The sequence below is a fragment of the Herpailurus yagouaroundi genome, unplaced genomic scaffold (genome assembly GCF_014898765.1).
Source record: "Herpailurus yagouaroundi ecotype Mexico unplaced genomic scaffold, PumYag 28, whole genome shotgun sequence".
Taxonomy (NCBI): domain Eukaryota; kingdom Metazoa; phylum Chordata; class Mammalia; order Carnivora; family Felidae; genus Herpailurus; species Herpailurus yagouaroundi.
In genome coordinates this window covers 109169290-109192065 of record NW_024412376.1, presented here as the reverse complement: position 1 = coordinate 109192065, position 22776 = coordinate 109169290, and the positions used below count along the sequence as shown (strand labels likewise).

Genomic DNA, 22776 nt, shown 5'->3' with positions numbered 1-22776 from the left:
GCACCTGACATTTCCTCCTCTTTATCTCCAGCTTCTGGGAGTCTCCTTTCTGCCACAGATCAATTTGGCAAGTACAAAATCACAGCATTTGGTTGAAAAGGAAGAATACAAGCATGAAGGAAGCTGATTTTGCAGAGCTGAAAAGATACATTTCAACCTTCAAGAACCAATTTAACCACTCCATTCCAAAGACGCATTGGGGTAGGATTCTTAAATGCTGAGCTCCCCCCTGTGCCTGGGAGAAGCCATCCAACAATTTCTAGAAAAGCAGACTGCTGTTTGGAAGCATTCAGGAATACAGAACAAGTCTCTTATTACTGTGCTTCCCCACAGAGAGAATTCTCAAAACACTACTTTCTAAGAAGGACGTCTCCCCTCTGCTTTGAAAGAACAAAGATATTGATCAGCAGATTTCAAGTGCAGCACCCAAAGAGAAAGGGCTGCCCAAACCCAACAAAAGCTACATGAGAGTGGTGTTTAAGGCTTATGTGTGTGTATGCTTGTTGTGTGAAAGAATTATGTTTGTCTTCTTCATCCCTGATCCTCATGATGCATACATGCTAAGCTTCCATTAAATAGTTGCTGAATGAATGGTAAAAAAAAAAAGAAAAGAAAGAAAGAAAGAAAGAAAGAAAGAAAGAAAGAACGAACCAGTCACTGCTCCCTAGGTTTAGTTGAAGGGTGGGACAACAGCTAAGTGCTGAGCACCTTTTTCTTATAATTCTAAGCATACATTTACTTTAAAAAAAAAATTATTAAACCCCATAAATGTTTCTTACAATTTTTTCTTCATTGCTTACTTTTGCCTTTTTTCATAACTTAATTCTTTTATCTTTTTAATTAATTCAACAAGTATTTGTTCCTTAGCTAAACTTCCTACTTCAGAGATAATAGAAGAATAAATGCCTTGGAAACAGACATGCAGATCTAAACACTTCTTCCACTGATCTCTAGCTAGTGTCCTTGAACAAGCTGCCTACCCTCTCCCAGCCTCGGCAACTACATATGTAACCCAGAACCATACCCATCTCAGTAGATTGGTTAAGGGCTAATTGATTTCATGTATATGTACAGTAGGTATTTGATAAGTGTTGTCTTCCCTGCTTCTATTTCCTATTAAAAGGTGGGAAATTTAATGGCTGAAGAACAAATCCAATTCAAACTCTCAGAAATTGGAAAAAATAAGCCTGAGAGATCCCTTCTGATGGCACAAGACTATGTTGTACGCCATCTAGACCCCACTTTGTTTCCCTCTGGGAATGCAGAAAGACAGCATTTCTCAGACCTCCTTGTAATCAGTGGGTCGTGAGGCCATTAGAATGAAGTGAAGTGACATTCAGGCTTAGACTGTATAAAAATCTTCCAGGCCTGACCCTAACAGAAGCTCAGATGCAGAGGATCCCATAGAAGACTCCAAGGCCCTTTGTGATGTAAGAGGCATGGAATAGAAAGAGTGTAAATAATCCTTTCACCTCCACTGACCTGCAATAAAATATGACATGTAAGTAGCTCAATCTGGGAATTGTTTTGTTTTGTTTTTACACCAGTTAGCCTATCTTGAATAATTTACCACACGAACCACCACCCAAGCCTAGATGTGAAAATCTGGAAACAGATGACTACTTATCAGTTCTTTCAATAGATTTCTTGCGAGAGAAGACTGGGTCTTAACTTCTTGGTACTCCACTCAACGCTTAGCACAATACCCTAAATAAATACATTAAATTATAAATATATTTATTAAACATGTACATATTTTAAATAAAGTCCACCCCACCCACTCTGGCTATTTTAATTTAAAATATAAACTTTATTTTCTGAAATCATTCCAATCAGGAAACAACCAAGATTTGATGACAATCAAAATGGCAACTGGAATATAATCCCTGTTTTCCCAGGTCACTTGTAGGAGAAGGGCTATTCTGAGGAGGAGGAAGTTACAGGGACAATCAAGTGTGTAGGTAAGAATCCTAGTGGCATTTGAATATTGAGCTCTGAATTATTCTTTCAAATCCTGAAAGCTTCTCTGTCTCACTGAGGCTTGCAGGGATCATTTTCTCCTTGGATTATATCCTCTGTGTTTGCTGCTGTCACTTCCATTCTTGTCTCCTGGCAGCCATGCTTCTACTATTGCTGGCCCACTTTTTAACTAACTCTGGTATCTCACCTTTGATAAATTTCTCTTTCCAGCACACAAGGATCCATCCCCACACGTAAAAGTATTTGTTTGGCAACTAAAGAGCCAATTGCTATTTCAATGTTTACAGTCCCCTTCCTGGTGTTATGTGGGACACATTCACACAGAGCAGTGTTGGAGAATATTTATAAGTGATGTTCTCAAAACCATTTCTCCCCAGTAGCAAACCAGATCCCAAGCTTTAGGACCAGTTGTCAGCTATCTCCACCTGAGTTGCCTACCTATTTTCACCAGACACTAGCAGTCAATAATTGTCTTTCTCCATTGAGTGCCTTAATCCAAGTGGCCTAGGTGCCTGTTAATCCCAAAGCACTCACCACTATTTTTTAATGTAAACTTTGTTAAGTATAACATATATTTAGAAGGGTACTCACAGCACAAGTGTCCAGTTCAGCGAATCCCTTCACTGCTGTTAGTTAGTTGGAGAGTTAGTTAGCTAGCTTTCCCCCAAAGTCTTGGAGACTCCTTTTCAAAAAGGAATCCTGATAACAGTCCCTGGTATCCTAACACCTTTGATGTGAACAGGAAGATTCTCCCCACTCCTCTACTGCTGCTCACACATACTCCCACATGCTTTTGCTATATAAATAATGAATTAGAGTCAGAATTGGTAATCTCTGTCATGAAGACGCTTTGAAGGTTTGATACTTAGTTTGTACCCTTGCACACACTGATTTTTATTAAGTAGCACTTCTTATTTGCACAAAAGCATCTCAGGGATAGACTACATATTAATACTGTGCATAACACTCCAAAGGAGATATTTGTATGGTTCACTAGAGTCATATTTATAATGGACTCAAGACAACTCCAGAAACAGAGTGGGGTGGGGGAGGAACTGGCTTCACATCAGACCAAGAAATCCTTTCATGTCTTCATTCATAATTCACCACATGCTGTGCTCCCTTTCACCACTGCCTTTAAAAATCAAGAGGTAAAGATACTGGATTTATAGCTGGATATAAATTTCAATACAGCCAAATCTTTCCTGCCTTCTCAAGCATAGCCCAAACATGTCTTTATTTAAACACCTTTACCAAAAAATGGAAATTATTCTAAAAGGTAGCATTCCAATGTTCTGAAGAAGACATTCATATATTTAATTCATAGGAAGTAGACGGTAGATAGACAAAAGAAAAAGCATTCTCAGAATTATTCTTTCTTGCAGCAAAACACAACCAATCATTTCCTTTTTTAATCTTCCAATTTTGTATTTATTTAAAATATCGCCTTTTATTTTCCAAAACTATCCCTGAACATGATCTATCCCAGCTGTAACCTTACAAGTATCCATCTATCTTCAGAAAAAGTTATCGTTGCCATTTAAAGAATACTATGGAAATCCCTTTTTGTCCCATTCATAACTGAACAATATTTTCTTATTTTTATTCGTTTGCTCCAACCAGGATACTCCCAGAATTAAAAGGAACAAAAGATGACAAGAGTCATCTAGTTTATTTAGATTATTAGGTGTTTTTTCCTAGAGTGTTTTTTCCCTGCACCATTTTTTCTCTTTAAATGTTTCAATTTTTTTCCCTGCCATGTAGGTAGGTAATTATACTTTTTTAAAGTCACAGAACCTGATTCTTCACATATACAACCCATGCCCCAATACCACCCTATCACTACCATAACTGCTTTGCAGAGAACAGGTGTGCTGGATTTTAACACCTTCACACTGCTGCTATAGGGTCTGAGAGTATGGGAGATATCAGAGTCTGGGACTCTAAATGACTGCCCTCCCCCAACACAAAAATGAATATGTTGAAATTATTTAGATGTTCTTAACATGTTTATTTCACTGCTCTTGGATTAAATGAAGCCTCTTCCCTCACATATTTTAATGAATTGTAAACATTCATGAAAAACTGGAACTGTCTCCTGTCACAAGTAATTCTGTTTCACTGTTATTTAGGCCTAATGATAAAACATGCCCAATGGGCCTAGAGTGATCTAGTAAATGGCCAGATTGTAGGAAAGGACATTAGTATGTCCTGTGGCCAAGCAAGAAATATGAACCTATAAGTGAGCAGGAAATCTGAATCAGCACTCTTAAAACATGCTGCTCAATTTAGTTCCAATCTTTCGTACATATATATCATATATGTCTTTAAAATGTTATGATTATTATATAAAAGTGTTAAAAAGCACAAAAGATTTTTAGGGCAGTGAAACTATTCTGTAATAAACTATAATAGTAGATACATGTCATTGTACATTTGTCAAAATCCACAGAATGTGCAACACCAAGAGGGAACCCTAATGTGGACTACAAAGCTTTGAGGGACAATAACGTGGCAGCGTAGGTTCGTCAACTGCAAGAAATGTACCACTCTAATGTGGGATGCTGGTACTGTGGGAGGCTGTGATTATGTGAGGGCAGAGAGTATGTTTACTTAAAAAAAATTTATATCTTTTTTCATTTAACATTACATCACATGGAACAAATACACAATACGGATATGTCTTCTTACTGCTCTCTCACTCTTCTCTAGTTGGCTAAAGGATCATTTTGTGATGGCTTCCAACATCCCTACAACCTTGGACAAATCACTCTTTCTGAATGTCTTGTTTTAGAGATTTTTAGTCTTTCCTCACACAATTCCTGCACCTGCACTTCCCCTTCTCATTGCATGCAACTTCATTTTATCTCTATTTATTGTCACCTCACCTATCAGAGATAAAATCAGCTTTTCTAAAACCTTCCTTTATTTTTAGCAACTTTTGAGTTTGTATGAAAAAAAAAAGGGTTACAGAATTAGATAACACTGGTCCCCCTCTCTCTAATCTTCTCACACCACCCACCACCCAATCGATTCTACAAGCTCTTGTCAGAGATATCTTTTTAAAGAGCCCAAACCCAACCAATGATTTCTCGGTTTAAAACCTTGGCTGGCTCCCAGGTTCATGCTGGCATGCCATAGTGCCCTTCTTGGTCGAACCTGCGCTTACCTTTTTTCTTTGCCATTTCCTCAACAGATCATGGCACTCGCCCATTTCCAACCATCGCCTTGCCATCGCTTTTCTCCTTCCACTTTTCCACTTCCAAGTTAATACATCCTTGCATTACAACTTATCTTCTCAGTGAAACCCTCTGTAGCCCCCTGCAGTAACAATTAACAGAATCTCTTTTCTCATTTGTACCACCAGCATCAAACTTTGTTGTGTTATACTATGGTTAGTTATTCATGTACTTGTCTTTCCAGTGGACTGTAAGAAACTTGAGGCACAACTGACCTTAGCTATTTTTATATTCCCAACTTCTATCTGAGTGGCTGGCACTGAAATAGGTATCCTGAGAAGTCCAGGATTATTTGATAAAGGCATTCACATAATACCTATGAATAGTTCACCTGACCAAAGAGAAAAGTCAGAATTCTCTAATCTCGCCTATGAAAGGAAGCAATAAGGATTTTTCCTTATTTCTACCTGGTTGGTTAGAGTGTGTACATTTCACTTGTATTATATTTTTTAAGGGACATAGTATTACCTTTTTTTGTCAACTTAGAATAGCAAATTTTCCCTTATTCATGAAAATGGTTATGTAAATTTGATTAATGATTATCCACAAAGATCCATCCATCCAATCACTCAAATATATTTTGTATCTTCCATGTGGAACAAATGAAATTCTTCTTTATATCCATGCTTTTATCTGGGAGACAGAGAACAAAACTATTTATATCAATCTCATAAGCAGAGTACAAAATGTCTCTGAAAATTCAAAATCTGATGAAAATTTTGACATCAGCCAAATCTAACTCTCATGAGTTCCACAAGAATCAGCCCCTGCAGTACTCCCTGAATAATGCTTTCCTTCAGCAGCTTAAAGCCAAAACCAGACTAATGGGTTTCAGGAAAAAGTAGTGGTTTCAGAAAATGGGGAAAAAAATGATCTTTTGAATGCTACCCACCACCACCACCACTCACCATTTCCCTACTTCACCTGCTGTCACACACACACACACCCTCACGTCTCCCCTTGTGAGCAAAGCTACTGAAAGAGGCATATATAGACACACAATTACTCTTACAGTGGTTTTTCAGGTATCCTTATACAGCATGAAAACCAGGTTAAGTGAGGTCAGTCAGGTTCCAAAGATGTTCCTGACTTACAGAAACCTTAGTTTCCAGGAACACATGTGGAAAAGATATCAGGTTGAAACATATGTCTGAGTTTGATGAGAAGCTCACTGGGCTGAAAGCCATTAGACTTGAATTCTCATGTTGATTCTACCATGGTGATCTTAAGCAAATTTCTACATTTCTAAGTCTCAGTTTACTCACCTACCATAGGATATAATTGTCCAGTCTGTATTTTTTGCATTGGGGTTTACAATCTCCTCAAGGTATAAAGATATGTGCTAGATGCTACACAAAGGTGAAGGAAAAATAGGGACCACTATACTTAATGGTAAGTAATTCTAGAACTACTTTTATTAGAAAACAAGTAAAGGTATAATTTAGTATCAACTTCAAAGTTGCAGAAAATTTTAAAGCTAAAATAGTGAACTTCAAAGCCATTATATATTATATTCATTCTGACTGGAACTTTCTCTGTGCCTCCAGACATCTGCTGAATTGGCTCTTTTTCCTCTGCAGAAGTCCTCTAGTGAAAAATGATGGCAAAATACTGATAAATACTCTCCAAGTTCCCTTCTGTATCTTTTCATCCTATGATTCTGTGTATTAAATGGCAAACAGCCAATTTGCCAGTTTGATTTAAACCTTAGTTATATTATAGCTCACTATTAAAACATAATGCCTTGCAAGAAGAAAAGTGAAAATTCCAGATTGAGGTTTATCACAATTCTGAGTCAAAAGTCCTTTGTTTGTGGTGGGGAAAGGAAAAAGTAGAGGTATGATGAGATTCAAAAGTAGAGGTAGAGAGATTCTGGCAAGTGTGCCCCTCATAGGTGAGGGATGAAAGCAGGAGTGAAAAGTAAAGAAAGTATGTAGAACCAGCCTGGAAATGTGGCTGGTACTCTGTGTCTCAGAGAGGAGAAGCAGAGATGGAGTGCTCCTGTAAGGTGGGAAAAAGCAACTTCTCCCTTCAGGCATGTTAAGAAAACTAGACTCTAATAAATACGGTCTACGTAGCTTGATTACTTGGTTCTGGATGTCTATGAGAAGTAAAGGCCTTGTAAGGTTCAATAAGTATTTCATAGAGAGCTTCTTCAAATTATACCATTCCCTCCCTGCATATTTCATGTGCACAAATTAATCATAAATCTTGGCATAAACATATCCAGTCTTCATTTCATTACTTCATGGTGAATATGATGCTTTTGATTACTTCAACTAACCTTAACATATCCACTTGACTCTAAAATGGCCCTTGAAACCAAGGATGCAAATCCCCACAGACAAATGTAGTATGTTCAGAGATTTTATCTTGACAATCTGCACTAGTCAGGAAGAAAATGCTCCTTTGTCATTCACCAGGACTTTAATAAAATGGGAGCTTGTCAGAAGAAATGAGTCCAAATCAAGCTCCACAAAATAAAAACAAAATGCACTCTTGGGAAGACACGTTCATGGGAATATATTTTCTTCCACTTTAATTTCTGCTAAGGTTGTAATAATGGGATTTGTATCGAAATACTAAACAAAGAATCAGTGTAAGGATGACACTTAATGTGAGAAAATACTACTGTAGGTCAAAATGTTCTTTACAGGTAGAACTGTGGTTTAGCTGTGTGTGCATCTGGCAACATGGGTGTTTGTATATAGGAAGAAGAGTGTGTGGGGAAAAATAACACACTGAATAGATTATCCATGGTTTATGAAAGTAAATCAATCTCTGCCACCAAATTTATAGGCTCAGCATATTTTGTGTGTCTTATTGCTTTATTTATTTATTAAAATAAAAAATTTTAAAAACCACAGTAAAGAATGACCTCATTCCTGTTAGAATGGCTATGCTCGAGAAAATAAGAGGTAACAACTGTTGGTGAGGATGTGAAAAAAAGAAAACCCCTGTGTACTGCTGGTGGGAATGTAAATTGGTACAATCACTATGGAAAACAGTGTGGAGGTTCCTCAGAAAATTAAAAATAGAACTACCATATGATCCAGCAATCCCACTTCTGGGTATACATCCAAAGGAAATGAAAATAGGATCTTGAAGTGGTATCGACACTTCCGTATTCATCACAGCATTAATGGAAGATGACAATTTTCTTTATGGCAGAGAAGGATGTTGTAAAATAGCTGGTAAAATAATTAGAACAGATAAATTCATGAGCAAACTACAAATTTCTATTTTATGCACATAGTTCTAATGCACCTGGAGAAGAAAGCATTTCGAATTCTTGGCTGTAGTGTTTTCTGTGGAGAACGATAAAGTTCTGAAACCTTCATTGGGCTCTCCAAACAATTCAGGGTGTTGCCTTTGATCTTCACAGCCCCAGTATCATTTGGGTTCAGGTTTCCATAGAAACTGCCTTTATGTACCACCATGCCTGTTTCCGCTGGCCAAAGAACAGCTGCCAACACGCCTTAGGTGTAAATACCAAGGGCTGGAAACAACATATTTTCCATGGAGAAATTCCATTTTTGGAATTCAGTCTTTCAGTTGGTTGCACCAAGAATATTGGCCTTCAGGCCATAGAGTAAGGCCCAATTATCTGATACTTATGGGAATATTTACTGGCAAAATAACATCAAGCCACAACATTATTAAGATGAAATAAGTATCTTGGCTTAAATTCTCAAAATTCTTTGACTTCCTTTTGGATACTTCCAAGCATGCCAATGTGTGTTGAAACTATAATTAAGTCCTCCTACTTCTCTATGAAAAATTCATGTCTGCCTAAATCATAAAAGTTCCTTTGCAAATGGAAGGGATTTTAGAACAATTGACAACGAGTTATTAAAAAATAAAGTTCTTAGAACTAGAACACTTGTCTGTATAGCATATCTGGAGAGCTAAAGTAGGAACACAGAAATTCCCATCAAGTGCACTGGTGTGTGGAGATGCCCAGGGAAGGATCAACCCCCCTTCTCCAACCCATGGAGGCAGAGTCTGCAATTCAGTTGGAGAATAACCCATCACCTTTGGAAACCAGATTTTATGATGACCTAGTCTCAACTCAAATGTCATTTAAGAGGACTTCCATATGTGTTATAAAGAAGTGCCCACCCCAAAGTTACTCCCAACTACTTTTTCATGGCAGAACTGGTAGAAGAATCAGAAAACGTGGAAACAGGTCAACTGAGATTATACAGAAAGGAAAATGAATGAAGAAAATGAACAGAGCTTCTGGCAGCTGTGGGAAACTACAAGCTACCAAAGTATGTACAATAGGAGTCACAGAGGAAAGAACAGAGAGGAAGGGGCAGAAAAAAAATGTGAAGAAATAGTGACCAATACCTTCACATTTGATTTAAAAAAAAAAAGGTTGAGGGGTGCCCAGGTGGCTCAGTTGGTTGAGTGTCCAACTCTTGATTTTGGCTCAAGCCATGATCTGTGGACTCTTTCTCTCTCTCTCCCAAAATAAAAAATAAATAAATATTTAAAAAAATTAAAAACCACAGTAAGAGATCACCTCATTCCTGTTAGAATGAATAGCTATCCTTGAGAAAATTAGAGGTAACAACTGTTGGTGAGGACATGAAGAAAAGAAAATCCTTGTGTACTGCTGGTGGGAATGTAAATTGGCACAATCACTATGGAAAACAGTGTGGAGATTCCTCAAAAATTAAAAATAGAACTACCATATGATCCAGCAATCCCACTTCTGGGTACACATCCAAAGGATATGAAAATAAAATCTTGAAGTTGTATGGGCACTTCCATGTTCATATCAGCATTATTTACAATAGCCAAGATATAGAAACAACCTAAATGAACACTGATCGATGAATGGATAAAGTAGATGTATTAAATATATATATTTACATAAACATAAATATGTACATATAAATATTATATTTCTACATAATAAAATATTAGTCAGCCATGAGAAAGAAGGAAATCCTTCCATTTATAACAACACGGATGGTCCCTGAGGACATTAGCTAAATGAAATAAGTCAGACACAGAAAGAAAAATACTATATGATATAGTGGAATCTATAAAGCTGAGCTTATAGAGACAGAGAGCAAAATGGTAGTTAACAGGGGCTGGGAGACAGGGAAAATGGGGAGGTGCTCATCAAAGGGTACAAACTTCTAGTTAGAAAATGAATACATTCTGGGGATCTAATGTACAGCACTGTGATTAATCAATAACAATCCTATGATGTACACTTGAAAGTTGCTAAAACAGTAAATCTTAAATATTCTCACCACAAAAAAGAAATGGCAATTATGTGAAATGATGGGGTGTCAGCTAACACTGTGATGATAATCATATTGCAATATGTAAGTACATCAAATCAGCACATTATACACCTTAGAGTTACACAATGTTATGTGCCAGTTATATCTCAATGAAGGTGGGGAAAGTTAATCTGTATATCTAAGAGGCTCAAGAACTCCAAGTAGGATACATTCAAAGATCAAGTACTTTTTTTACTGAGGCATTTGCAGATCTGAAAGCAGTGCCTAACACATAGGAGGCTCTCAATAAATATAATAAATATTTGTTGAATCAGCAAATGAATTAATCATTTCACAAATGAAAAACCTAGAGCACAGGGAAGCACAGCAATTTTCCCAAGGTCAGTTAGTCAGTGATGGAGTCTGGTTTTAAACCTAGGTGTCTGCCAACAAAACCCTCTATATCAATCTACACTAGTCTACATCATGTACCAGCCCTTGTGTTGTTAAAGTATTCAGAATATGCATCTTTTTGAAATCCATGTTCAATAATTAAACATCTCCTTCTGCCTCCCTTTGCTTCCATCTGAATATATTTGTTCATAGATAATGAGATAAGGACAAATGAGTGGAGCCCAATGTCAGTCTCTCAGATCACCCCAGTCCTGCCTCTATGGTCTCAAGTCTAAATTACAGGGACAAGAAGGGCCTTACGATGAAAAGAGATTTTCCTGAAATTAAGTAATTACTAAGTCTGTGCTGACAAATCCCCAAATCTCAATGAAATAAAAGGTTGAGAGGGAAAATATATGGAATCAAAACTGACTTGAAAAATATCAAACAAGAGAAGTCGATAAGCTTTGAAGAAATTGAAGGTTATCATCTAATTATATCCAGTAAAAGATTTTAGGACCAGACATTTTTACTGGTAGGTGATCCAGTTAATTTCATAACCAAAATAGCAAAGGTGACCAAAGTGAGTCCAAAATACAAAAGTTATAAATTGGTCTTACTTATGTGAATTTGACAAGGACCAAATAAAATAAGAACAAAGTAAATTGATCAGTAGACTAGAGCAAACATCTACCATAATTGAACGGCATTGATTTAAATTTTTTTTAACGTTTATTTATTTTTGAGACAAAGAAAGACAGAGCATGAACAGGGGAGGGTCAGAGAGAGGGACACAGAATCTGAAGCAGGCTCCGGGTTCCGAGCTGTCAGCACAGAGCTCGACACGGGGCTTGAATTCATGGACTGTAGAATCATGACCTGAGCCGAAGTCAGATGCTTAGCCGAATGAGCCACCCAGGCGCCCCTGAACAGCATTGATTTAAAGAGTCCAGTAATTGTTTAATATTAGGAAATCTACAAATCTTTTTTTTTTTCTAGAAATCTTTCCTTAAATCTACAAGTCAAAGAACAAAAGCCATACAATCATCAAAAGATGCTAACTAGGAATCTGAAAGTCAGTAAATCATTCTTACAGGGAAAAAAGTAACTTTTAAGAGCTAGAACTAGAAGGAAATTATTTAATGTGCAAATAAATATTCTAAAATAATAACCTTATATTAAAAATAAATCTAGAGTCATTTACATAAATAATAAATAGGCAAAGATATCTATCCAATATCACTCTTGATCTGGTAGAGCTATGTAAATGGAGAGGACATACTGTCATTATGATGGAAGATGAAATTAAAACTGTTTATACAAAACTGGTAAAGAATTAATCAAAAATTTCAAATTTAGTATTCAAGTGTAAGATATACAATGTATATCCACATTTTCTTGTATACCAGAAAGTATGTTAGAAAATACAATAGAATATATATTCCACTGACAGTACCATGAAGCATATATAAAATATCTAGAAATGACCTAAAAACATGTGAGGAACCTACATAAACAAAATGACATATTTTTACTATAAAGTGTAAAGTAGAAGGAGGTGGAGGGATAAAAGGAAACAAAAACATGGTAAGAGACTACTTTCTTCAAGGGAAAATGGAATTCTGAAAATATATCAACTCTTTCCCAAAGTAAGTTATAAATGTTTCATAATCTTAATCAAAACAGTTGGCTAAAATCCAAAGTATTCTTCAGGCCCTACAGGGCTGCATATGATCTGGTCCTTGACTCCATTCCTGACCTCATCCCTATAACCCCTCATTCCTTCGGATCACACAAGCCTTCCTCCCGCTCCTCTGTCACCAGGAACCCATGATCCCTCTGCCTGTGACTACTCTTTTCCACTCACTCTCTCATGGCCTCCTCAGAGAAATATTCTTGAACAACATTCTCTGACACCATCTCCATCATTCTCTGCCATTGCCCTGCTTTTTTGTTTGTCACACCAACGCCACCTGATACTGCGCAGTACAGCCATTCCTTATTTGTCTACCGTCTGTCTCCTCTGAGAGATCATGAACCCCACGACAGCAGTGATTGTCTATCTTGGACACAAGTGCATTCCATTCCCCAGCACCTAGAATAAGGAATGCCTGGCACGGTGAAGGACTCCATAAACACTTTTTGAATGGAATAATGAGAAATCCCAACTGGATAAAATTATTCTAAATTTAGCCTAGAACTATAAATAGACAAGAGTGCAGAGTAACTTCTTAATGCAATAATAAAGGAGTCTTGCTTTACCAAATATTAGCATTTATTGTAAAATCATACTGGAGCACCTGGGTGGCTCAGTCAGTTAAGCGTCCGACTCTTGGTTTCGGCTCAGTCATGATCTCATGGTTTGGTGAGTTTGAGCCCCACATCAGGCTCTGGGCTGGCAGTGTGAAGTCTGCTTAGGATTCTCTCTCTCTCTCTCTCTCTCTCTCTCTCTCTCTCTGCCTCTCCCCACTCATGCTGTTTCTATCTCTCTCTAAATAAATAAATAAACTTAAAAACAAAATCACAGTAATTAAGTCAATGTTGTACTGGGAGACAGGCAGATTACTAAAACAAAATTGACAAACTCAGAATAACCATCGTTCATAAAAGAACATATCATAAAGTCAACATCATAACAAGAGGGAAAATTAATTATTCAACAAAGAATGTAAGGTACACTAGATCAATCTTTGAGAAAGAAGAGGTTATTCTATAAAATCTAGTAAACTTCATGTTTTTAAAATGGCTTTAAAATAAAACAATTAAATAGAAAAATATGTGAATATTTTGCTGATATTTGGATGTAAATTATACTTGTCAGGAAATCACAAAAAATATGAAAAAATTTGGACATATAAAAATTTTAAGTTTATACATATCAAAAATGCTATAACCAAAATGAAAAGACAACATAATGGAGAAAGAAGTCTTGGCACAATTATGACAAAGGGTCATTGTATTTTTACCATATAAAGCAAGCTCATAAATCATCACGAAAAGCATTAAAAACTAATAGAAATACAAAAGCCAACAAACATATTAAAATGTACATTCTTAGTGGTAACCAAAAAATATAAATTAAAACAATGCCTCTATCAAAATGCCAAAATAATACATGCTAAAAGTTAATAAAGATGCAGTGGGATAGTTCTCATACATTGCTGGCAGAAAGAAAAATTGGTGAAAAATTATGGAAAAAAGTTTCCTGTTTAATAAGTAACTCTACTCTTAGAAGTTATTCCTAAAGAAATACGTGTGGACTGAGATTTATATCTGAAGTTTCTCATCACAAGATTTTTTATATAACAGCAAAAATTTACAAACAAAACACAAACTCCCCAATCATATGGTGAAATCATTTATGGGACATTCACACAAAGGGTGATTATGCAGGTTTTAAAATTTGTTTTCAAGAATCTTTAATAATATCTGCTAGCATTTATTATATATAAAGTTAAGTTAGGAGGAAGAAGAGGAGGAGAAAAAGAATTCAAAATTATATACACAGTTATTACAAGATATTACATCTGAATCAGGGCTCAGATTCTGTAGATTAAAAGAATTATGTCTCTCTCAACACAGCAACTGAATTTAGAGCCCAGGTCTTTTTGGTAGAGTAGAACCATTTGCTTTTACAAATGTGTATGAAGTAAAAGGGCGTCCTGGTAAAAAATGAAATGAATCCCAAAGCCATACTCTTGAGAGAGTCAAAGATATAAAAACATGTCTGATGAGCTAGGGTGGGAGAATATGGAGATATCCAAACCCAAGCCAGATGTCAACAAGATAAGGTGTTGTCCACAAGGAAGCTCACATAAGAAAGGTTAGGCCACGGATCACCCAAACTGAGATCTAAGGCCAAAGTCATTGAAAGGAAAGTGGGTTTCAGGACCAGTGTGTATCTAATGCTGGAACCTGTTCCAACACAGCCTCTTACCACCACCACCCCCAGGTCCCTCTGAGGACACCAGATGGGCAATGTCTATTCAGCTCTTTAGCACTGTCCCTGACATGGAGTTCATGCTCATTGAACATTTTTCTTGAATGAAAGAAAAAAACATGTGAGTCAATGAATCAATAAGTGAATCAAAAATTATTTAGCCTGAGGCATGTATTTTTACTGTGGATACCTCAATGGAGCATGATGCTGAGAAGTATCCTCTTTCAAACCTCAAAGTGTGGCTCCATAGATATTTTCACCAGGAGCAGTAGGCCATTAGGAACACCATGACAGTGGTGCCTCCACATTGAGGAAATGCCTGGCTGCAGTAGAGTTCATAGCAGAATTCTCCTGGGGCTTAGGGATGCAGCCCATGGCCCTCAGGGCTGTATTCAGTTTCAGAAGGCAGCTGCGGGTAAGCAACTAGGGAATGGAATTGAGGTGAGAGTATAAGAGACCTTGGCAAGTTTCAAGATACTTGGAAAAAAACACCCAGGGAAAAGCGTGAATTTTTTGCTCCTGTGTCTGGTTGGTGCCCAAGCCATTGTTATTTGAATGTTTCATAGAAAGACTGTTTTACTCTATGGACACAGGCTTTTGTGAAATAAATTATTTAAAGTATACAGTAATATACCTGTTTCATAAAAACAAAAAGTCTTAGGTAAACACACACACATATACACACGTACACATACACTAATGCCTCAACACAGAGAAAAACATTTCTGTATTTAAAACTTTTTGTTAAGGGCCTTGTATTTTGTAAACTGGAGAAAAAAAGAGAGATAGCTGTTCATTAAAAAAAAAAAAAAAAAAAAAAAGGTGTAAATAAAGGTCAATAAGCACTAAAATCTTGTTTTGCAGGAGGAACCGGAGGAGGCCAGCTTGCTGGTTAGCACTGCAGATGCAACAGCAGGGACTCTAGATGCTTCTGGCGTCCCCAGCAACAGCATCCCTGAAGGAGAGAGGAGCCAGAACCAGCTCCTCCTGACAGCGACCGACAGGTGAAGTAAGCTCAGGCAGGCCTGTAGAGCTAGTTTGGACACATCTCGGGGAGCTGGAGTTCTCACACAGTGGGTGAGGATGAAGCCTGAAAATATGTCTTGCCATGGTCATTGAGACCACATTTTCACTCCTACACTGTTGTGGCCTGAGGAAAAGGTTTTGCAGGGCTTTTCCTCCAGGAGTTCTTAACCTTCTAGAGGAAAGAAACACTGCAGAAGCTAATGGCGTTAGACAATACAGGACTATGTGGAGAATTAGGAACTGTAGGAGTTTAGAAGAAAGTTCTCTAGAATCAAACAGCCAGAAAATATTTTATTAATAAGAAAGGAATTTAAATGTGGATGTAAGGGCGCCTGGGTGGCGCAGTCGGTTAAGCGTCCGACTTCAGCCAGGTCACGATCTCGCGGTCCGTGAGTTCGAGCCCCGCGTCGGGCTCTGGGCTGATGGCTCAGAGCCTGGAGCCTGTTTCCAATTCTGTGTCTCCCTCTCTCTCTGCCCCTCCCCCGTTCATGCTCTGTCTCTCTCTGTCCCAAAATTAAAAAAAAAACAAAAAACAAAAAAAAACAACAAAAAAAACGTTGAAAAACAAAACAAAACAAAACAAAAATAAATAAATGTGGATGTAAAGGATGGCCTGGAACCAAATAAAATAAAATGAGAAAATTAAAGGTGAGAGGCAGAGGGCCTTCCAGTGGCATGTTTATCCTCCATCATTTCATGGAGGGTTCTAGAATGGTTAAGGTAACTAGTAAGTCTAAGAAGCAATGGTCAAGGTAATTAGTAAATTCAAAATTTCATGTATAATATATAGTCTAATCTCATAAAAGGACTACTTATTTTCTATGGAATATTATTAAAGCTCCAAAAGTCAAGGAATAGTAAAGATAAAACATCTGCCTCATGGTCCCATTCTAAAGCAGAAAGGATGGACAGAGAGAAAAGACATAATTACAGAAAACTTGTGCTGTGATTTTGCTGGAGATAGAACCACCAGAATCTGACAGTATTGAACACCCCCTGGTGGTCATATTAGTGAAGACTGGTTACTTGGGAACTTTCACCCATTTTGCTACATGGGGAATGATTCCCAAAGAGGAAATGGCATTCATTGACTTGATTCTCCTTCCCCTTCATTAATTTGCATACAAATGCAGCTCATCTAGATTTATTTCCCTCCACCAGCACTGTCTGGTAATTCTAAAAAGCTCCTCCTTTGACCACAGCTGTAGTAAAATGAAGACCGAGGGAGAATGTGTAGATATATAGGCAATAATACAATTAATTCCAGATGGCAAGAAGATACTGTTCTGTATTTCTAAAGAAAATACCCAACAGGAGGAAAATCAATGGTGTGGGAAATTTTGGCATTTAATGTTATTCATCCAGATCTCAGATGTTGCTGTGAGACAGGCAAAGATTAAATAACTATGCAAAACACCTAGCAAAATCCCTGTAATTGAGCAAGTACTCAGTAAACATTATTCCTTTCTCTTAAATACGCACTGATATATTTCTAAACGGGACTCAGAAACAAAATGGACGACACACACAAAAAATGGTATCTATGTGAGGTGATGGATGTGTTAATTATCTTGATTGTGATAAGCATTTCACATTGTATATGCTTATCACATCATCATGTTGTTCACCTTATATATACGCACTTCTATTTTTCAATTATACCTCTGTAAATCTGGGGGAAACATGGAAAAGAAGGAAACAGATGACAAAGGAAAAAAAGAGACAAGTTAGAATTCATAGAAAATAAAAATACCGTTATGACATAGAATTGAAAATTCCACTATGGGATCTATTTTCTGCCTGACATACACTGCCTCTTCTTTTGTATGTGTCCTTCGCTCAGCAACAGCAGAAAAAAAGAGAAAAATGGGGAGAGGGCCATCCAATTTTCTAACTATTGAACTAATAAGGAAAACTCATTTCTCTGCTACTTGCAAGACATATGACCTTAAACAAGTCAATTTATTTGGGTCTCAGTTTCTCCACCCAAAAAATGAAGAGACTGTCCTAGATAGTTCTCTACTGCTGCTCGTGGATTACTAATAAACTAAGAGGAGCTCATTTCTCCTTGGTGAAATGAACAATGTAGAGTTTTACATATATTATTAAATCGAAAGACTGTCATCAATTCTGAGATTAAATCCTTCTTACCCACATGGTGTTAAAATATCTCTTCTTTTGTGAAGTAGTGGTGACATGATATTAGGGGTGGCTTTAATGTCCTAAGTAAAACACTGCCAATCCTAAACTGACCCCCCAAATTTTTGGTCTATGAAATCACTGAAAATCCACTGAAATTCACTGAAAGAGTGGATATGGTAGAATGATAGTGAAATCTGTAAACAGTTGAGAGGCTCTGTTAATTCAATCCAGGCTCTGTTAATTACAGACTTATGCGACTTTTTTTTTTTTTAATTTTTTTTTTTCAATGTTTATTTATTTTTGGGACAGAGAGAGACAGAGCATGAACGGGGGAGGGGCAGAGAGAGAGGGAGACACAGAATCGGAAACAGGCTCCAGGCTCTGAGCCATCAGCCCAGAGCCTGACGCGGCGCTCGAACTCACGGACCGTGAGATCATGACCTGGCTGAAGTCGGACGCTTAACCGACTGCGCCACCCAGGCGCCCCCTTATGCGACTTTTTTATTTGCTTGTTTTATTTAATTATTCTAAACCCAAGATATGATTAGGCAATCTGTGCTTGAAATGTTATTGATCACACAAAGGGAGAATTTGAAAACTCCTTTCCTTGCTGATCTCTAAAGGTCCTTCCAGCTCTGCTTTCTAGACTAATACATGGACACACACCTTAGTTACACTGTAACACTAACAGAACCTCCAGATCACACAGGAGGTCAACTCAGAAAAAAAACACCTGAGTGATCAAATCAACCTTCCCAAGCTGCACAGTAGAGAGGGCTAAAACAATGGGAGAGAAAAAGACTGGCTATATAGACACATCACAGAAAAAGAGTAGCATGCTAACAGAATGCCTTCTGCATATGCTTATTAGACAAATATTAGATGCAATATATACATGAAAGAGTCATTTTTTTCACCCCTAAAAACATAAACTGTTAGTCATAAGTTTTAAAAATTCCAAATTTCTTCCTTGGGTTTCACCTCCTTCTTTATGTCAACTTCGTGAATTCTCCTTCCCAGGAGGGAAAAAACAAAGGATATTGGAAAAATAAAAACTGAGTAACCATAAAGGGTCCCCAAGCTCACTCTTTGGTCTTTAACACTGTTTCCCTACAGAGCTTGTAAAGTGGAACACACACACACACACACACACACACACAGACACACACACACACACACACACACTCCTCTATAGTATTCTTCCTGTCTCTGATAAGCTACTGAATCCAAATACAGGTCACAGGCACCACCTAGAGGCATTAATCATAAGTCTGACTCTCATTTCAGTGAACTCTATCTACAAGTCGCTTCAAAATGCAGCTGAGTTTCCCTCTAATCACAGACTTGAAAATTAATCAAGTGCTCCCATATCTAAATGCAGTCGGGGGAGGTAGTAAGACCAAATCAAGAGGAGATATGCAAATATACATATCCTGTCAAATTGTTAGACTTGCTGTATCACCATCTCACTTGTTAACACCTTTGTGGTTTCTTCACTTGTGCCTCTTCCACAAGAAAATGCACAACATAAAGGCCACAATTCTACTTGTGGGTGTCAAGGAGATCAAGAAACCGAAACCATAATAATTCCACACAAGCCTTAACTCAACAAACAACATGCCCTTTTAACAATGAAAATATGTCTGCAATAAATGTTATTAGACTCTGCCAGTTACCATTGCTATCAGGGACAAGGAGTGCATTCCAGAAAGTTTAGCCTTCCTGTGATGGCTTTATCTCATCAGCAATAACCAAATATCTGGGTGATGTTTTAAATTAACCATATGCACATCTCATCTATGTAACATTAACTTGAATAAATAAATAGGTCCCCAAAATTCAAAGGTCTATCTATATCCAAAGTATCACAAATCACCAGGAAAAGTTAAGGGATGGCTGAAAATAATGAGGAGCCATAAGCTTCCTGTGCATAATTGAGTCTACAACTCAGGACTATGTTTGACAAATACCTTGGACTTCTAAGAGATCAGCCAACTAATTTAAAGCTAAGGTAGCTCAGATTGGCAAAAATTATGTTGGCTAGGGACAATGGAGTCCCAGGTTCCACTCCCATCTTTATTACGATGTAGCTGTGGGATCTAAGGCTATTCATTTAACTTCTCAGTTTTCTCATCTATAAAATAAGGAGGCTGTTTATTATGAATTGCAAAACTCTATAAGCATACACAACTTTTCATTCTAATTTAAAAGTCCTAGGTATAAGAAAGCTTACGCAAAACACCTGCCCTTTATTGGCATTGATGCTTTGTTTCTACAAACCACTAGTGGGCAGTGTTGGGCTACTGCCTAAGACACAGCCTGCAGGGTGAGCAATGAGCTTCCGCTGGCAATGAAGAACCACTTCTGCAATATTTTTCTCAGAACTGTGCCCACCTACCCACTGCTGCAATTGCTATCTTGCTATTGCTATAAGATACAAAAAAAAAAAAATTAAAGAATAAAAGGCTCAACATTAGACATTGTTTTCTTGTTTTTACCATAAGTTGATCATGAGTCTCCTAAGTGGTATAATTTTAGCTCAATCTTTAATTAATCACCTAAATTATTATAGCAACTTTTTAAAACTACAATTGTGCATGAAAGAATTAGGATGTTATTTAATGATCCAGAACAATTATATAGGTTTTTGATTTATCCAAATAGATAGATTTCTGAAAATGTGTGTATAACAACACTTTTTATGATGACAAAGTAGTACATTTCACTAAATAAATTTTAGCTTCACAGAAAAGGCTATATAAATCCCCCAAATCTTAACATCTTGAAAATATCACTTTATATTTTGTGGTTTATCCTTTCTATAAGCATTTAACTTTTCTTTTTTTTTTTTTTTTTCAAGTTTATTTACTTAAATAAGACAGTGTGAGCATAGCCATGGGAGGGACAGAAAGAGAAGAAGAGAGAATCCCAAGTAGGCTCTGCACTGTCAGCACAGAGCCCGACACAGGGCTCAATCTCACAAACCATGAGATCTTGATCTGAGATGAAATCAAGAGTCAGACATTTAACCGACTGAGCCACCCAGGTGCCCCTAGCTTTTCCTTTTAAAGAATCTCTGCACATATTGTTTTATAATGTAATTTTCTCTCATTAATTTTGTCATGAATATTTCAATGACATTATCTTCTCCATCAGCCTCATTCATTTCCACTGTATTGCATTATAAAGACAGGAAAAAATTGAGTCAACTCTCTTTTTTGGAAACTTAAGATTCTTCCTTTTTTTTTTTTTAAATGTTTATTTATTTTTGATAGAGTGTGAGCAGAGGAGGGACAGAGAGAAAGGGACACACAGAATCCCAAGCAGGCTCCCAGGCTCTGAGCTATCAGCACAGAGCTCAACACTGGGATCAAACTCATGAACTGCACGATCATGACCTGAGCTGATGTCAGATGCTTAACCACCCAGGTGCCCTATAAGATTATTTCTAATTTCACACAGAAATGAATATCCTTAGTGAGAAGTCTCTGAAGGTTGAAACTGAAGGTTGAAAAACTGGGCAACAATTCCAGTCGTTTCAAAGTTCAGATGTCTTTGTCTCAGATTCCTGAATACTTGAAGAAGGCTGGTGGTGAGTTTTCTAATCTTGACTTATACCAACTCAGATGCTGTCTTAATCCGCCCCAGCTGCTATAACAGAATACATGGACTGGGTGGCTTATAAACAGTAGAAATTTATTTCTCACAGTTCTAGTGACTGGGAAATTCAAGATCAGATGAGATGCCAGAAGATTTGGTGTCTGCTGAGAACCTACTTCCTGGTTCCCAGACAGCTGTCTTCTTGCCGTGCCCTCACACAAAGCAAAGCTATGTCCTGAATGGCTAGCTACACCCAAGAGTTACAAGGAGCACTCTCCATAGAAGACCTGGTATCTTTTCCTCATAATTACTGGAAGATGCTACAATAACAGAAGCTAGGAGAGAAAGTTAAGTCAAAGACAAAAACACAACCAAGAATCACCAAATAGTTAAGCAAAAATCACACCCTGAAACATAAGCATAAATTTGAATACGCAGAACTAACCCGAGGAAATAAAATAAATACAACAAACTGAGAGTGATTTTTCTTTCTTTTTTTTTTTTTTAATGTTTATTTTTGGGAGAAAGAGAGACAGAGCATGAGCAGGGGAGGGGCAAAGAGGGAGGGAGACACAGAATCTGAAGCAGGCTCCAGGCTCTGAGCTGTCAGCACAGAGCCCAACGTGGGGCTCGAACTCATGAACCATGAGATCATGAAGCTGAGCTGAAGTTAGACACTGAACCAACTGAGCCACCCAGGTGCCCCGAGAGTGATTTTTAAAGTATAATTATCTTTAGAAGCTTTAATAAAAAAAGATACCATATTCTTGTAGCAAAATAGGCTGGTGCAAAAATATATAAGAATAGTTATAATTTAAAATTCTGTAACTGAAATAAAACTCAGTAGATGAACTGAGTAGACACACCTGAAGGACAGAGACAGCTGAAGAACAAATTAGTGAACTAGAGCATAAATCAAAAGGTCAAAGTGATGAAAACTGGGGGGAAATGAAGAATGAGAGAGTGGAGACAGCTAGTATGAATGACTTATAAATAAAATGAGTATGAATGGGAGAAGAGAGATAGGAGGGAGAGAGAGAATAACATGGAATACTGAAAGATACAGATTAAGCAATGCTGGATGATGGAGGAGAACCATTAAGTTAAGCATGGCAGTGAGGTCCCTGCTGGAGGGATCATCAAAAAAAGAGTAACAAATGATACATAATAATAAATAATAAAAAAGACATGTGTTTTATAGTACCAGGAGAGA

The 22776-nt window shown here is 37.3% G+C and overlaps 2 long non-coding RNA genes across 2 annotated transcripts in view; one reads left to right on the top strand and one right to left on the bottom strand.

Annotated features, from left to right (window-relative positions):
- LOC121034580 (uncharacterized) overlaps positions 1-10105 on the bottom strand; it is a 37818-nt gene extending 27713 nt beyond the window's left edge. The window contains exons 1-3 of the long non-coding RNA XR_005792516.1: positions 9917-10105; positions 5688-5852; positions 5150-5301 (exon numbers count right to left, since the gene is read on the bottom strand). This is a non-coding gene — a long non-coding RNA (uncharacterized LOC121034580). The remainder of the gene's footprint in view (positions 1-5149; positions 5302-5687; positions 5853-9916) is intronic.
- LOC121034584 (uncharacterized) lies at positions 1463-22041 on the top strand. Its single transcript, XR_005792517.1, has 4 exons — positions 1463-1501; positions 1837-1961; positions 15660-15804; positions 21673-22041. It is a non-coding gene; the product is annotated as an uncharacterized LOC121034584 (long non-coding RNA).
- Positions 22042-22776: the final 735 nt, after the last annotated feature.